This window comes from Argiope bruennichi, chromosome 3 (genome assembly GCF_947563725.1).
Source record: "Argiope bruennichi chromosome 3, qqArgBrue1.1, whole genome shotgun sequence".
NCBI lineage: Eukaryota > Metazoa > Arthropoda > Arachnida > Araneae > Araneidae > Argiope > Argiope bruennichi.
In genome coordinates, this window is record NC_079153.1 from 103994011 (window position 1) to 104012401 (window position 18391).

At 28.5% G+C, this 18391-nt stretch overlaps 1 long non-coding RNA gene across 1 annotated transcript; it reads left to right on the plus strand.

Moving 5' to 3' along the window:
• Nucleotides 1-3763: 3763 nt before the first annotated feature.
• On the plus strand, nucleotides 3764-11193 carry LOC129964045 (uncharacterized). Its single transcript, XR_008784054.1, has 4 exons — nucleotides 3764-3897; nucleotides 8579-8773; nucleotides 9046-9089; nucleotides 11074-11193. It is a non-coding gene; the product is annotated as an uncharacterized LOC129964045 (long non-coding RNA).
• Nucleotides 11194-18391: the final 7198 nt, after the last annotated feature.

Below are 18391 nucleotides of genomic sequence, written 5' to 3' on the forward strand. Positions count from 1 at the left end.
AAGAGGTTGCTGTGAGCAGTTAATATTGTAACTACTACATGTAAATTTAAATGGAAATGTCACATGATTAATGTCTAAATTAAATAGATTATTTACCTAAAACCAAAACAATGTAAAGAACTGAGTTCGACTGGCATAAAAATCGGAACCCCATTACTCTAATTCCTTAGACATTTTCCACAATAAATCCTTTCGTGTCAGTGGAATACTGATTTGATTATGATTCTAAACACAATAAAAAAAATCTATTTATTGGAATATGATAGTTTTCAGCTTTTGTGTTTTATAATTTTTCTTAAAAAGCTTCTATCAAAATTGATGATTTTCAATAAAATTCAGCAAAATAGTTTTTATTCTACACAAATCAATGATAAAGTTATTGATAATGACGGATTAAAAACTATAAGGATTTTTCATAGTTTAAAGTTTTAAAAAAAAACTCTCGTTTCTTACAAAAATTGGACTAAACATCGGATAATAAACTAGTACTACACTGTTAATATATTTCATCTCTTTCTTATAACATATCAAGTAATTAATAAGTTCTCCCTATATTTACAAAATTCAAACTTATAACAATATGATATTAAAAAATCGCATCACATGCATAATAATCACTCCATATCGGCGTTTGGCTGCTCGATGTATTTGGAAGACAAACATGACCGAACATCAAAATTATAAAGCAGTTACAAAGATCAGTCAAAGAATAGACATGACTGATCCATTCACTAATTCTTCAACCTGTCATCGAGATTTGATCAGTGTAATCACACTGTAATTATTGTACTCTCAGAGAAGCGGGAAAGCATTTACTAATCTGGCGACTTTAAATTCCTATATCTGAAATAAATTTGTTACAAATAAATTTCTTAACGATTATATTAGCATTTATATAAAGTAGGTCAAAAAATAAGTAAAGAGTAGCAATTATTATTTATAGCATTAATATAGAGTAGGTCAAATATACACAAAGGGTGGTCATAAATGAATATCACTATCGCTAGAGAGATTGCTGTGACGTTAGAGTGTAGAAGAGAACAGTATATCAAACACGATGGATATTCTAAAAATAAATTTAATCATTTTATCTTACAGAGAAGCTCTATTAGATAGTTAATTGTTCATGAATACAGGAAAAGCAGAGGAGCACTTGTTGCATATGTGCATGTTACGATACAAAAAATGCATCAGTTTCGATGACGAGTGTTTGGAAAAAGAGCCAAAGAATTGTTTTCGATTTTGATATTGAAATATTGTGAAATTATTCAAATTTTTGGAACTGATATTTTTTAAATTGATTATTTAAATATTGTGAAATAAAATTTGACAATTTTATCTCACAGAGAAGCTCTATTAGAAAGTTAATTGTCCATGGATACAGAAAGAGCAGAGGAGCACTTGTTGCATATGTGCATGTTACGGCACAACAAATGTTTTGATAATTATTTTTACTTTCAAATATTATGAAATAAATTTACGGAACTTATTTTCGACCCGTTCATCGTAGTATTCAACACAAGAAAGAAGTGAAAGAAAATAAATGTCACACCAGTGAGACACATCGGTTTAGCACTACAACACTATGGAGTCGAATCAAAGTGACAAAGAGTAAAAGCATAACTTTTGTATGCCGAAATAATTAAATAAATATATTCAAATGTTCTCAAAAATAATAATTTTACCCCTCCATCACACTTCTATTTCATAAAAAGACGAAACATTTTCGAAATGTCCCTCATATCCTATTCAACACAGACATTGAAGCGAAATGAGGCTAAATGGTGCTCAGAAAATGCTTACATTTACCCATCTGTCACACTTGGCTTTCAAAACATGGTTTAAATATGCTTTAATATTTTATTTTCATAACACCAAGACTAGCTTTGAGGCTATCATTACCACTTTCCCCACCGCACTATACTTGTGAAAAGGTGGAATGTCACGAAGGTTTAGACAACAAAATAACAAAGGTTCCAGAGATACATACCAATTTATCACTACAAAATTAAGCAGTCCAATCAAAGCGACAAAGCAAAAACAAATCTTTTGTATTCCTAAATAACTAAAACAATGTTCAAATGACTTGCCGTTCACAACAATACAAATAATGCACCATCTATGTATGGTTCGCCAAGTACTTTCCAAACTGTAGGAACATTCAGGATTCGTTAAATTTCTGTAATGGATTTCAGAACTTCGGTGGCAATAAAGATTTCTTGAATAAAAGCTATTTACGAATCTTCCTGCATCATAAATAAGATGTGTACTATGTGAGGATACATGTTGTGCATATTATATTGTAATGACTTTAATTACACAAAACTAGTTATAAAAAATATGTATATAAAATCACAATAATTATTAGAAAACAGATTTCTCCCAAGTGCCTTAATTGAGCCTTTAAAAAATCATGTGAGAAACATCATTTGAATCAAATTTGGTGATGAATCATCAGTCATTCAATGTAAATATTGTATTAATCATGTGAATGGATTTTTTAAGTTTCATCATTTAAATAAAAATGAATCCTTTATTAAATGAAAACTGTAACCAATAGCTATCATAATTTCAAAATAAAAACTTTTAAAATATCCTAATTTTTAATTAATTAGATTTATTGGGTTATGTGCCAACAGAATCAGTTTTTACTAGTTGCGCCAGTACAAATCAGGAAACTCTTGATACCATTTTATTGTATAAAATTTAGAAAGTTCTACTTATAAAAGAGGGTGTAAGATTTTTACACTCTAATTCTAAACTTTGTGTTTTTATAATACTAAACGAGACATAAAAAGAAACCTGAATCTGATTTCTTTGTTTCTCTGTTAAAAGTAATATTTCTAGACATTTTAATATCATGTGATAGGAAAGAGATGTTAATAATACTGACATAATATGTAATGCAAAAGTATTGGAACAATTCCAGAAAATAAATTTAGTTGTATTTCAAAGAAAATTGATAAATTTCTGCGGAAAATATGTGTCTTTTTGTCTTTGTCACTATTCCTTATTAGACATGCTTTCTTTTTGACAAAGTCTGGGTAAGAATATATCACAAAGAATTCCTTTGATAAAGGAAATATTATCACAAAAAAATTATTTTTGCCCCAAGTTCAAATATATAGGTCTATTACAAACAATATTTTCAAAATACTCTGAATTTTCTATTACAGGAATTAATTTATTAATTCTGAATCGATATATTATTTTTTATTATTTTGATGTTAATCTAAGAGGATTGTAAATAATCAATGAGAAAAATAATCAATCAATGTGCACGTTTTCAGCTAATCAATATATATGTTTTAAGCATAAAGTAAAAACAAAAATTAATTTTTCATCTACTATCTCTGGGGATTTATTGCATTTTATATATATTTTGCCTTCAATAATTGCTTGAAAAATGTTAATATGTGGGGCTTTTATAAAATTTCGATTAAAGTATTTTTGAACCAGACTGTAAATGCTTCAAACCTGATGATTTGCATTTCGTGTAAAATAAAGAAATAAAGACATCGCATTTAAACTAGACAGACAGTAAATTCTAAATTTTATTGCCTCGAGAAAATTTATGCATTCAAAATATTTCAACCCAAGTTATTGCCAAACTTAACATTTTAACATTCTTTAACCTTCTGTGCAATTTCATTATTAGTACTGAAACCACAAAGCATGTCGCAAGAAACATTTCAGGTGAGAAATCAAATCTTTTATTGCTTGTCCAGCAACAACCACATTTCAATAAAATTTATTTGACTAACCACAATCTGAGGATCAAAATTTTTAAAAAAGACTGACTTGCATCTTTAAAAGGATTGGAAGGTAAAACTTGATTCAAATCTGAAATAATATTTGTTCCGAATACAAGCCTTCTAAGTGCCTGCAAATACGCTGGTGAGAAAAATCTTTACTTTGGTTTCTATGTGTGCAAAATGAATAAGTAAATAAATAGCAAATTATTTTTAATCGATTAATTACTTGTTTGACGATTGAATTAATTCTATTTCAATATTGATTTCATTATTCTGTAAAAATAAATGCAATATGAAAATTTATATTTTATGATAATAGATTAAAATTAAATTGAATAACAGTATCTGAATAAATAATTAGCTTAGTTTATATTTACAGGATATCTCCAAAGAGGGCAACAAGGTTTTATTCCCTAAATATTGCATCTAGGCACATACTTCTGGTTATAAAATTTCTTTCAATAAGGTGGGCAGTTGTACAAAAAGATTTTGTTTCCTGAGGAAGTTGATAGTAAAAAGTTAAAAATAAATAAATTTTTATGTGTCCCTTTTAATTTAAGGATATCAATTAATAAAATGCTGCTCTGACATTTATCTAGACACACGCAAAGTCAAAATTATATCTACAAACTTTGCACAAATATTCTTATTTCAAATTTAAAAGGGTTATTCGCAAACTTAGATGTAAACATGTGTGTCAGAAATTCAAATAGAGAAAAAAATAGTATATATAAATACTTATCTAATAATACATTATCTATCATCAAAGAAATTTGTTAAAACATATAACGTTGATCACTTTGATATGTCGACTACTGCAACAAAGACTTTATGAAGAAAGGAAGATAGATTTGAGAAACTGTATAGTTAAAATACTTCAAAGACGTACTGGAATGCCGAGCAAGAAAATAAAATTCATTACTGGCACTTATGTGCTTTAAAAAAAAAGGACACGTTTCAATAACAAGAAATGTTTGGATATGCTGATGATTTATGCTGTGTATATCACTTAGTTGTGCTAAGATACAAACGTTGTTTTCTGAAGTACCGTCTTTCTTTTTAGGAAGATTGTTCACAGAACGTTTTAGTGATTACGAACAACAGGATTCTCACATTCTCAAAAAAGACTTGGGAGAGGAGGCGTTATATTTGCGATGCAAAAATTAACATTTTGGCTTATTTTTCAAATTTATTTAAAATTTGGCTTAATTTTCAAATTTATTTAAAATTTGGCTTATTTTTCAAATTTCAACACTCTTGAAATGATTAAAAACCATTTTTAAAGCAATAGATTGATCATTAGTGGCAAATTTCCTTAAATGTGTAGTGAAAACTTAGAAACTCTTCTTAGAGCATTCTTAGAAACTCTTTAGTTTGTTCTATTTTGTGCATTATGCTAAAGCATTATATCTAAACTTGGAGATTAATTGACTTTGGTTATACATATTTTGTTGATCTTTAAAGACGAATTTAAAAAGACTGTCTTTAAGTCACTAGCAATGAACTTTATCATATTAATGCAAGAATGCATCTGTCTGTAATGGTCAAAGGTGTTCATTTTGAACAAGTTTTTAAGAATTTTAAATAACGCATCATTCGAGCATTTTTTAAAATAAATTAAAGTTATTCCGTCCTTTTAATAATATTTCATGATGCGTGTATTTTTAGTGAAAAATACAAAGAAAGCATTGCTCAGACACCGATCAGAAGTACGGATAAATACTTTAATTCAATAAATTTGTTCCTTAATATTTCAGCAAATTTTACAGATAGTCGCATGAAACTTTATTCCGTATAGATGAGTATAATAAAAACATTTTATTGTGTTACTACTTTTCCACTTTCGAAATTTTTTTTTCCGACAAAGGTTTGCACCTCCAGGCGGTGAGAAATTAAGAGTTTCGTCAAAAAAGTCTTCACTACAGGGTGGTTGTGGAGAGCTGCACTTTCTTGAGTGTGATAATTTAAAAACTACCTTAAAGTTAATATGTTTTAAACAATCGAAATATCCAAGTAATGGTTAAGGCAGTTTGACTATATTTGGCAAAATCATCGATAGGATGGCAGGTTAATAAGATGTCGAATTTTGCAGATAATTCTTGATCGGCCGAATATGAACGTAATACTATGGATGTCGAAGAAGTTAAATTCACAGATTTTCAGGTTTTTGATTGAAATATCGTTCATCAATCTTATAATATGCATTACTTTTGGCAATATATCCGATAAGGTGAATACGATATCGCATTCAACCGACATTTTCTAAACTGCTGATTATGAACTAAATGCAAAGGAAGTCCGCATATTTTCAGACATCTGATTTAAATGTCTTTCATTCAGCTTAAAATTTGCACTATATTTAGCAGAATAATCAATAAATTGATAAGTGAATAATACGTCGCATTTTTGTAGACTAATCTTTGTCTTCCTGCTAAGAAGTTAACATAGGTTAAAAGAAAAAAAAAAAATTTTATCCATCGGATATTTCGATTACCTACTAGTAAAGTTATTAGGGAAATATATTTTTATATTATACATGAAAAGTTGACAGAGTTGTTGTTCCTAACTCAGAATTCAATGAATAATAGTTCTAAAGTTAATTGACATTTTATTCATCTGGTTTTTACTTCTTCTTTGACGAATCGGTAAATTTATTTAATTTATTTCACGGTCGGAATTCTCTGAAAAAATGTAATTAATATTTGAAATAAATTTAATAAAACACTCTTTTCTCTCGACGCTCTTGTTCTCTATATGCTCAGAAGAGTTATTTTGATGTAGCCAAATTACGCGAATTCATTCTAAGTCAGTGTAATAAGTATATTGTATTGTAACTATCACTCTAAAGAAATATTGTCTTCATATTTAATTTAAAATATATGGGGTATGGTAGCTTTTTATCTACACTAAAAGAGCTTACCCAAGTATGCACTAAATTTATTAAATAAATTACAACCTAAATTCTTCAGACAGCATGCAGTATTACAACTATATTGTCCGGAAATGTATTTTTTTTATTTTCTTTTTCATTTTTTTTTCTTTCAGATACTCTTCGCGGCAAAATCTATATAATTTCAAGTGCATTTCTAAATTTTTAATAGACGTTGATAAAGATGTTTTGATAAAATGATGATTAAAGTAGTTATTCATAGAATATTCATATATAACACATTAACCCCTTGACATACAAATTTACTTAATTAGATAGCGCATCTTATTTGAGACAAATATTATTATTTTAATTCCTTGAATATTATAAAAGCATTTGATGTAATAATGCGTTTTCAAGTGATTTTTAAACTTTAAATTATTGAGCACTTTCACTTAATTGCATATTACAAATTAAAAATTTAGCAATTCGATGCACTATTCAGTTTCGTTATTTTATATGAAGGAGTTAAGAAAGTACAATGCATGCAACTAAGAGGATAAAACTTATATTTGGGAAGAATATTAGCTTGCAATAACTTCGAGGGTGAAAAGTATTTTACTACAAGTACACATGCCTAAAAATGCAGATAAAGTAGCTCATATTCAAGATCTAATTCTTTATTCAATAAAATTTAATCGTTTTTTAATCCTAAATATGCATTGAAAAATAAATACATAGGAAACCTAATGCTTAAGTAGTCAATTTTTCACAAGTACATTTTTCATATCTTACATAAAAAAAGTAAATTTTTATACATATTTATAAAATATTTTATCGAACTATCTTAAAAATACAACATCTTTGTATCTTTTCCGCATTCTGTATTGTTCGTGTCCGAACTAGAGTGAATTTTTGTTATGCACGAGTTCTTATTCGTCTCAGATTCAAAATATATCTGAATTCTTGCTCGTTGTTGCAATTCTTTTAAAAATTGTTTTTTATTAAAAATTTATTTTATTAGAAGACTATGCTAAATAAATCAATTTTTGACGAAAACATCGAATTATTTTTTTATTTATTATTCTGGATTTTAAAAAAAACTTTCTTTTATAAAACTTTTTTAATATAGTTTCTACAATCATTTTATATAACTTTCATGATAAAAGAATACATTTGTTCATTTAACATGACGTCATTTTGGCGAAATCTGTGTTTCTATCTAAATACTACGATGTAGAATGAAATACAACTATACTTTTTCCAAAATCAGATCTCAGTGCGAGTAAATCTTAAGAGTCTCATAAAAAAATAGACTCAAATATTAACAATCCCTTAATAATGATGACGTACTGCCCGAGGTTTCAACGGAAAGACAGGTGCATTAGCATTTATGGGTAAAGACCTCTGAGCACCCGAGGGCAGAAGTCTGACTTCGAACTCATATGAAGATGACACTCACACACTCACTTGCACAACCCCTTCCTACAGGGGGACTCTTCCACGAACCTCACAGATAGAACACAGGATAAAAAATAACCATGCCCGTACCAGGACTCGAACCAGGGACGCCCAGACAATCTTTTGATGGTCAGGAAAAGAAACTGAGAACATTTTTTTACAAATATCTTTGTAAATTTTTAACAATGAAAGAAAAATCATCATCTGAATTTTTAAAAAAAGCTAAACAAAACTTAATTTCCTTTAATTAAATGTAAAAATTTGTTATTATGAGTTATTCTGAAACCAAATTACAGAACGTGAGCTTGTCCCTTGTAAGATTTGACTTGTTCCCCCCTCAAGAAATCTCCGCCTCTGTTTGTATATATTGTGCTCATTTAAAACTTATCGAGAAAATCTAAGAATTTTTTTTTCATTTTTGCTATTTTTGTTTTTAATTAAAAATACTAAAAATTCAAAAATACAGAGTAAAATTGTTGTTTTATTATTTCAGATATTTTCTTTAAAAAAAAATGTACAAGGTGATTTTCTTGATTTTAATCATCATGTCTGCTACGAATGCTGATTTTTGTACAGAACCAAAAGATTGTTCAAAGGTCAGTTGCTTAGCAGTTGTATGCGAGAAAAACCAGAAGACTTTGCTACCCAATGCTTGCAGATGTTGCACTGAATGCGTGGATAGAAAAGAGTACGTAGTATTTCTGTTCTTCAGATATTTAATTTATAATTGTTATGACATATTTCATGATGTAACTTTCTTGAAACAAATTTTCATTTGAAACCAAAGCAATCTCACCTTATAAAATGAAAACAATTCATTATGAATGTACAAAATTTTTGAAAATTAAATCCCATAAGATTTATTTATTTATCTGTTTGTGTAAATAAAATAAATTATTCTAATTATTTTATAAGAATTATTTGAATGAAATATTAAGAAATTTTTCTATCTTCCTTTAGTACTTGGGGATAAGTAATGATGATACAAATATCCGGAAATACAAGTAAGTATCCTTCAGCATATTTTAATATATTTTATGAATGTATCAGTATTATGCAATGATCATCCTGATTTTCTGTTATTGCAATAACAGATGGGTTTAGTTTACTTTAGTTATATTAACGGCCCGTTTAAAGCAAAACAAGGGTTATTTATTGACGGACGTCATGGCGAGGACGACACCTGAGCTGGCACCCTCTCTCCAAACTTCCACAGCACATCAGTGGGTGCCCGTTCGGCCCCAAAGGATTTAACGTGTACCAGACCGGCTTACACGACGGGTCTTCAGTGCCATCGGGCCTGGAACCTGAAATCATCCGGTTCTGAAGTCGAGACCTTACAACCAGGCCACTGCGGCCCTAAAAGATGGGTGGAAAGTATAAATGTTTAATCAGTCTCGATGAGACTTAAAACTAGATTATTTCAGGAATCTTTTTCTTCGCTTCGATTACATAAAATCACTTCAACGTTGAAAAAGGATTCAAATTCAATAAATGTTTCAAACTCGAACTGGAATACCTTTCACAGAAATTACATCGAGTGTAAATATAAAAATTTTCTGAAAAATTAATTTCTATGTTCAGGAAAATTTTTCTACAATTCTTTCGCTTCTTCTTCTACATATTTGTCGACAATAAATTACCTCCCCCACCACTCTCTTCTACTTCTCATGGATTGCATACATTTTTTTCTTTCATTTTCCAAACTTTTTTTCTTCGATAGAAGCGCATTCCAGTAAGATACAACAAGAACCTGTCGATTTCACACTTAAAGATAAAAGCATTTTTTTCTGTTATTGTTATAATTGTTGAAATTTCGCAATATCTGTAAAGATATAAAAAAATCGTTCAATATTGCTTTCTTTACTTCAACAAATAAAAAATATTACGTTGTGAAAGCATATTGCCACATTATTTTTATTGTTAACAAAAGCCAATGGGATTGGTCTTCACGAAACTTTCTTGCATGCTCTTTTATAAAGGTTGTTATTTCTCAATCACGATATAAAATTGTGGTCCTTCAGCAAGGTCCGCAAATTTATATACTGGGTGAGATATACAAAATGGCGAAAAATAATTACGAAGTTATAGATCTTTGGCATTTTTACTAAATCTATCTATTGCGAGTATGTATTGTGGACGTCTTTTTCAGAACCTGTAGAAATCAAGATCTGACATGAAATGACTTGTGATTACATTCGAGTTGTAATCACAAGATTTCAAATCGAATTTCATTGACATTCGATGTAAATCATTGAGTTACTGCGTTTACATGAGTGCGGAAATACAGATAGACAGACGATAAAACTGGTGCAGATTTCTTTCGAAATTTGGTAAGAATCTATATTTTATATGAACCTGTACACCAGATTTTATCCGTATAAATCTTTATACTTTGTAGTTATCCAGTACGCCAGCACTCGTACAGCCAGATAGATAGACTTCTGAATGGATTTTGTTTAAAACTTGATTTAAAAATATTACCTACAAATTTCGTCTGAAATCCATATGCCAATTTTCATCCATTTAGTCCGGAACGTTTTCGATTTTTCGTGTTCACACACAGACAGACTGTGATAACTGTCGTGTTCACACACAGACAGACTGTGATAACTGTCGTGTTCACACACAGACAGACACAATGCCAAAAATGTGTTTTCAAACACAAGCAGATCTGAAACTTGGAGATTCGTTGAAAAAGCTACTTCAAATTTCTTAACGATTATAATATACTCTATATATTACGAAAATGAGAAAATACAAATTGATATAAATTGGTCTAACTGAATATAAAAAGTGGGGATTGTAAGAAATATTTTATGGATTTTCTTTCATCTTAAGAAAGAATAAATTGATTACTTTAATTAGGGAGAGACCTAATCACTTAATGAAATCAAATACTCATGTTAAAACGCTTTGATAATAAATGATTCTCAGTTTATAATATTTTTACTAAATAAATAAATTAAATTATTTGTTCTTTTTCAGGTAATGATACTTTGATATTCTGCAATCTCACCTTCAGTCACAGAAGAATTTGAACTGACTCTGTTACGATTTAACAATTTTAAATTGCCCAAATAAAGAATAAAATATTTCAAGAACTAACATCTGTTTTGATTCATTATTTATGGCTAAAATCACAGTTGATTTGGAACTTCAGAATCCTTCACTTTCAAATCATTTTTTATATCTTTACAATTTACTTACTTTAACTCAATCGTACATTTGAATTTTAAGCTTACCTTAAAATTAGTTAAAATAAAATTTTGTATATCTTTACAATTTACTTACTTTAACTTATCATACATTTGAATTTTAAGTTTACCTTAAAGCGAAAAACAAAAAGGATATAAAAATAATACGGCAGTCTAGTGAGGAATTTCATCAAACATTTATAGCTGCCGAATTGTTTAGATACTATCACAAAAACCTTAAAAAATAAGTAAAAAAAATATCCTCAGTTTCTTTTTTTGTGAAAATATAAGAAATAGACAAAAAGTATATTGAGAGGTCTGAGGAACACGTCATCTTAAGAATTAAAAAAAAATGTGTTATCGCATAAAATATGAAAGATTAAATACTATTTAGTTTTACAATTTCTAATACATTTTGTTTTAGAATTTAAAACAGTAGGTGTGGTCTTCCCAAAACTTTCTCGCATACTGTCTAATAAACTTGTCATGACAGAAAACGAATTGCATAAAATCGGCGTGTACTAGTTACGAAATATTAAGTTTCGTAGTGAATGTAGCCTTTTTACTGTCATTCGTGTCATTCTTGGCGATTTATTTGGCGTTTATTTCCTGGCATGTGGGGAATAATATCCGGAAATCTCGAATTTGTGTTTTGGATGCATTTTGCTTAACAGATGGAAACAAATAAATTGATATAAAATTGCGCATGTAGTCACAAAATCCCATATCAAATTTTATATATTTAAGTCATTACGTTTTTGAATTATCGCGTTTAAATATTTTTGACAGTCGACCCGTAAATGTATATGGTTGAAAATTTAAAACGCGTCTACACTATAGATGTTAAATTTCAGTACCGAAATTTATTTCTTGCCTTCAATAATTGCTGGAAAAATGTCAATATATAGGGGGTTTTTTAAATTTCGATTAAAGTATTTTTGAACCAAACTGTAAATTCTTCAAACTTGATGATTTGCATTTTGTGTAAAATGAAGAAATAATAACATCGCATTTAAACTAGACAGACAGCAAACAAATTCTCCATTTTATTGCCTCGAGAAAATTTATGCAATCAAAATATTTTCAACCCAAGTTATTGGCAAACTTAATATTTTAACATTCTTTAACCTTCTGAGCAATTTCAGTATTAGTACTGAAAACACAAAGAATGACGCAAGAAACAGTTCAGGTAAGAAATCAAATCTTTTATGGTTTGTCCAATAACAGCCACGTTTCTATAAAATTTATTTGACTAACCACAATCTGAGGATCAAAATTTAAAAAAAGACTGATTTGCATCTTTAAAAGGATTGGAAGGTAAAACTTGATTCAAACTCGACATAATATTTGTTCCGAATAAAAGACTTCTCAGTGTCTGCAAATACTCTGGTGAGAAAAATCTTTACTATGGTTTCTATGTGCGCAAAATGAATAAGAAAATAAATAACAAATTATTTTTAATCAATTAATTACCTTTTTGACAATTGAATTAACTCTATTTTAATATTGATTTCATTATTCTGTAAAAATAAATGCAATATGAATATTTATCTTTTATGATAATAGATTAAAATTAAATTGAGTAACACTATCTGAATAAAGAATTAGTTTAGTATATATTTACTGGATATCTCCAAAAAGGGCAACAGGATTTTATTCCCTAAATATTGCATCTAGGCACATAATTCTGGTTATGAAATTTCTTTCAATAAGGTGGGCAGATGTACGAAAATATTTTGTTTCCTGTGGAAGTTGATAGTAAAAAGTTAAAAATAAATAAATGTTTATGTGTGCCTTTAATTTAAGGATATCAATTAATATAATGCAGCACGGACATTTGTCTAGGCACACGTAAAGTTAAAATTCTATCTACAAAATTTGCACAAATATTCTTATTTTCAAATTTAAAAGGGTTATTCAAAAACTTAGATGTAAGCTTTTGTGTCAGAAATAATAATAGAGAAAAATTAGTATATATAAATACTTATTTAATAATACATCTATCATCAAAGAAATTTGCTAAAAGGCATAATGTTGATGACTTTGATTTGTTGACTACTGCAACAAAGACTTTATGAAGAAAGGAAGATAGATTTGAGAAACTGCATATTTAAAATATTTTAAAGACGTACTGGAATGCCGAGAAAATTCATTACTGGCACTTATGTGCTTTAAAAAAATGACACATTTCAATAACAAGAAATTATGTTTGGATATGCTGATGATTTATGCTGTGTATATCACTTAGTTGTTATAAGATACAAACGTCATTTTCTGAAGTACCGGCATTATCTTCCAGGAAGATAACGATTTAACGATTACGAACAACAGGATTCTCACTTTCTCAAAAAAAGACTTGAGAGAGGAGGCGTTATATATGTGATGCAAAAATTAACATTCTGGCTTAATTTTCAAATTAATTTAAAATGTGCTTATTTTTCAAATTTCATCCATCTTGAAATGATTAAAATCTATTTTTGAAGCAGTAGATTAATCATTAGTGGCAAATTTCTTTAAATGTGTCGTGTGGCATTCTTAGAAACTTTTTAGTTTGTTCTATTTTGTCTATTATGCTAAATAGTGACCGATATATTCAGATAGTTTTAATAAGCATTACATCTAAACTTAGAGATTAATTGGCTTTGGTTATATTTATTTTGTTGATCTTTAGAGACGAATTTAAAAAGACTGTCTTTAGGTCACTAGCAATGAACTTTATCATATTAATGCAAGAATGCATCTGTCTGTAATGGTCAAAGGTGTTCATTTTGAACAAGCTTTTAAGGATTTTAAATAATGCATCATTCGAGCATTTTTTAAAATAAATTAAAGTTATTCCGTCCTTTTAATAATATTTCATGATGCTTGTATTTTTACTGAAAAATACAAAGAAAGCATTGCTCAGACACCGATCAGAAGTACGGATAAATACTTTAATTCAGTAAATTTGTTCCTGAATATTTCAGCAAATTTTACAGATAGTCGCATGAAACTTTATTTCTTATAGATGAGTATAAAAAAACCATTTTATTGTGTTACTACTTTCCCACTTTGGAAACTTTTTTTTTATTATTATTATTATTTTACTTTTAATAATTGATAGGATGGCAGGTCAATAAAATGTCGAATTTTGCAGATAATTATTGATCGGCCGAATATGAACGTAATACTACGGATGTCGAAGAAGTTAAATTCACAGATTTTCAGGTTTTTGATTGAAATATCGTTCATCAATCTTATAATATGCATTACTTTTGGCAATATATCCGATAAGATGAATACGATATCGCATTCTGCTGACAGTTTCTAGACGGCCGCTTATGAACTAAATGCGATGGAAGTCCGCATATTTTCAGACATCTGATTTAAATATCTTTCATTCAGCTTATAATTTGCACTATATTTAGCAGAATAATCAATAAACTGATCAGTGAATAAGACGTCGCATTTTTGTAGACTAATCTTTGTCTTTCGGCTAAGAAATTAGTTAACATAGGTTAAGAGAAAAAAATTCTATCCATTGGCTATTTCGATTACCTACAAGTAAAGCTATTAGGGAAATATATTTTTATATTACACATGAAAGGGCGACAGAGGTGTTTTTCCTAGTTCAGAATTCAATGAATAATAGTTCTAAAGTTAATTGGCATTTTATTCATCTGGTTTTTACTTCTTCGTTGATGAATCGGTAAATTTATTTAATTTATTTCACTGTTAGAATTCTCTGAAAAAATGTAATTAATAGCTTTTTATCTACACTAAAAGAGCTTACCCAAGTAGGCACTAAATTTATTAAATAAATTACAACCTAAATTCTTCAGAGTGCATGCAGTATTACAACTATGTTATCGGGAAATGTATTTTTTTTTTTTTCATTTTTTTTTCAGTTACTGATCGCGGCAAATGTCTATATAATTTCAGGTGCTTCTAAATTTTTCAATAGACATTTAATAGACGCTTTAATAAAATGATGATTAAAGTAGTTATTCATAGAATATTCATATATAAAACATTAACCCCTTGACATACAAATTTACTTAACTTCCTAATTAGATATCACATCTTATTTGAGACAAGATTTTATGGATGTTCTTTCATCTTAAGAAAAAAATTAATTAATTACTTTAATTCAGGATAGATCTAATCGCTTAAACAAATCAGAGACTCATGTTAAAACGCTTTGATAATAAATGATTCTCAGTTTATAATATTTTTACTAAATAAATAAATTAAATTATTTGTTCTTTTTCAGGTAATGATACTTTGATATTCTGCAATCTCACCTTCAATCACAGAAGAATTTGAACTGACTCTTTTACGATTTAACAATTTTAAATTGCCCAAATTAAGAATAAAATATTTCAAGAACTAACATCTGTTTTGATTCATTATTTATGGCTAAAATCACAGTTGATTTGGAACTTCAGAATCCTTCACTTTCAAATCATTTTTTATATCTTTATAATTTACTTACTTTAACTCAATCGTACATTTGAATTTTAAGCTTACCTTAAAATTAGTTAAAATAAAATTTTGTATATCTTTACAATTTACTTACTTTAACTTATCATACATTTGAATTTTAAGGTTACCTTAAAGCGAAAAACAAAAAGGATATAAAAATAACGCGGCAGTCTAGTGAGGAATTTCATCAAACATTTATAGCTGCCGAATTGTTTAGATACTATCACAAAAACATCAAAAAATAAGTAAAAAAAAATATCCTCATTTTTTTATTTGTGAAAAGTAAGAAATAGACAAAAAGTAAATGGAGAGGTGGGAGGATCACATTACCTTAAGTATAAAAAAAAATTCGTTATTGCATAAAATATGAAAGATTAAGTACTATTTAGTTTTACAATTTCTTATACTTTTTAAAACAGCAGGAATGATCTTCCCATAACTTTCTCGCATACTCTCTAATAAAGTTGTCATGACAGAAAAGACCTTGTATGACATTGGCGTACAATAGTTACGAAATATTAAGTTACGTAGTGAATTTAGCATTTTTTTACTGTTATTCCGTGTCATTCTTGGCGTGTTATTTGGCGATTAATCCTTGGCATGCGGTGAATAATAAGTTTCATAGTCAATTTAGCATTTTTTACTGTTATTCCGTGTCATTCTTGGAGAGCGCTTGTAGCCACAAAATCCCATATCAAATTTTATATATTTAAGTCATTGCGTTTTTGAATTATTGCGTTTAAATGTTTTTGACAGTCGACCCGTATTTTGTTGAAAATTTAAAAAGCGTCTACACTATAGATGTTAGATTTGATTACCGAATTTTATCTATCTAGCTCTCTTCATTTTGTAGCTACCGTGTTATATTACATTAGAACAGCATCACATACGGACTTCCTCTGAACGTATTTAACTCAAAATTTGAAAGAAATCTGCAAATCTTATTTAAAGACCATATACCAAATTTCAACCTTCTAGATCAATGCGCTTTTAAGATATCGTTGTCACAGACAGACAGACGAACGGAAATTTTCCTAAAATGTGTTTATCGAACTCAGGGATGTCTAAAACGTGTAGATTTAAAATCTCAAGGTGGAATTTTTTGACGATTACTAAACTTTCATTATATTACGCATACGAGAAAGCAAAAATACGTTAATAAACATTAAAAGCGTTTTGAATATAGTTTAAAAAAGAATTTTTAAGTACTTGACATAGTGGCGTGATTATCCCATCGTGATGCCAACTCCTTCTAAACTTGTAAACAATGAATTTCAGAAAAATTGGAAGTAATGAAAATCTGCTAAACTTATTATTAACATTGCTATTTTATAAATGATTAACTACTAACTATTATTTTATATTACTTATTTTTACATATTTTATATTTTATTTATTTACAAACTACTATTTAAAAAATATAATAAGAAACTAAATGTTTTCAAGTCCCTTAAACATGGCAGATTTTTTTAGGCATAGATTACATTTTTATGACCATCAATAAAATTACATTATCTAACAAAAGTAGCATTTGTAACTCTACACAAAATCCAACACATTGCTTCTTCAATGTCCATTTGCTACCAAAAGTGCTCTATTACCACTTGTCAGCTGTGCGTCTCTACGAATAATACAAATCATCGCATCTTTTGAAAAAATACCTGAGTTATCATCACACAAGTCCCTTTCATATAAATCGGTTAAAGATATTTCAAATGTTAATCAGGGATTATTTTACATCTGTCAATCAGAGTGATTTTTGAAGTGTTAGACCACAAGACTATGCTGTTTATAAATTCTCCCTCCAACATTTGCTTTTTCAATGATTTAAATCCCTCATCTGTCCATTTTGCCTTTTCAATTGTTCCTTTTTTATGCGAAGTACCCGAATAGGTAATTAAAAGATATTTGATGACTTGGATTGTGCTTCTACTGAGGCAGTATAGTCACAGTTTTGATAATGTCATTATCCTTATAGAATACTAATTCGTGACAAGTGAAAAGATTTATTAGTAAAAATTACGATATAGAAATATAAATGAAAATTAATAAAATGTATGCACATACTAATTATAAAAATAAATAGCATAGAAATACACTTTATTTGTGCAATATATAATTGTAATGACAGTATTTTCTGCAACAATGAATGCTACTCTCTAACTGAGACAATTTCTCCAGTTCCTTGTCAGTTTATTTTAAAATAATAATTTTCCAAGAAGATTTATAACAACTTGAATATTTAATTAATAACTATTACATTTTCTTAATTCCTGGGAATAAAGATCAACTTGGTTATTTCGAATATTTTGTATTGAAAAGTTTACTTTATTTAATTCAGATTATAAAGGATGACATTAAAAGTCTAGTCATTGAATTAATTCTTATATACATGGTGGTGAATATGTTTTATCGCTAAATATCCCAATGGGATAAGGACTAACACACTTCCTCATCTAGAACAAAAAAATTCAGACGAAAATTCAATAATGATGGGATGATGCTATCATCAACTCAATCAGTTGTGACTATTTTATTCCAGTGATTCTATGAATGAAGAAAATGATCTCTGTCATGATTCCGGCCAGTTAAGTAAGAAAATTTTCGGGGAAAAGTTTAACCTTCCTGTTTTTGATGATGTCGTT